We start from the raw sequence: 856 nt of genomic DNA, 5'->3' as shown, positions 1-856 counted from the left end.
CAGTACTTGCCTGGAAAATCCCATGGACGGAGGAGCCTGGAAGGCTGCAGTCCATGAGGTCGCTAAGAGTCGGACACGACTGAGTGACTTCACTTTCACTTTTCACTTTCATGCAGTGGAGGAGGAAATGGCAACCCACTCCAGTGTTCTTGCCTGGAGAATCCCAGGGACGGGGGAGACTCATGGGCTGCCATCTGTGGGGTCGCACAGAGTTGGACACAACTGAAGCGACTTAGCAGCAGCAGCAGCAGCAGCAGCAGCAGCTAGTAGTTTTATTTATGATTGCTTTTATATCAAGATAATGCAGTGAAAATGGCAAGTAAAATCTAAGTATTATTGTTAAAATAGTAAAATCTAAGTATTATTAAAATAGTGTCAACTTCACAGATTCTCTGAAATATCCACCATTTTCACTTGGAAAAAAAACCGATAGACTGATAGATTAAACTATATTATTTAGACTTGGTTGGATGGCATCACCAACTCAATGGACATGAGTTTGAGCAAGCACTGGGAGATGGTGAAGGACAGGGATGCCTGGCATGCTGCAGTCCATGTTGCAAAGAGTCGGACACGACTGAGCAACTGAACAACAACAAGACTTGAGTATTTAGCAGATATTTTCTCAGAAAATGAATGAAATGGGCCATCATTTCCAGGAAAACAACTGAACCACTTTTTAAAGGGGTCTTTCTGGCTGTTATGTTGAGAATAGATATAGGTAATGTAACAGAGAATGGACTATAATTGTCAGCAGATAAAGTGTCAATACTGATGCTTTTCCCCCTATAAAGAATAGGAGTCAAGCTGTAAATCCTCATCCTTACAAAACTGGAATGAGAGTGAGCCCTTGTCT

The sequence above is a fragment of the Bison bison genome, unplaced genomic scaffold (assembly GCF_000754665.1).
Source record: "Bison bison bison isolate TAMUID 2011002044 unplaced genomic scaffold, Bison_UMD1.0 scf7180017864303, whole genome shotgun sequence".
NCBI classification, from domain to species: Eukaryota; Metazoa; Chordata; class Mammalia; order Artiodactyla; family Bovidae; genus Bison; species Bison bison.
Note: the sequence above shows the minus strand (reverse complement) of the source record.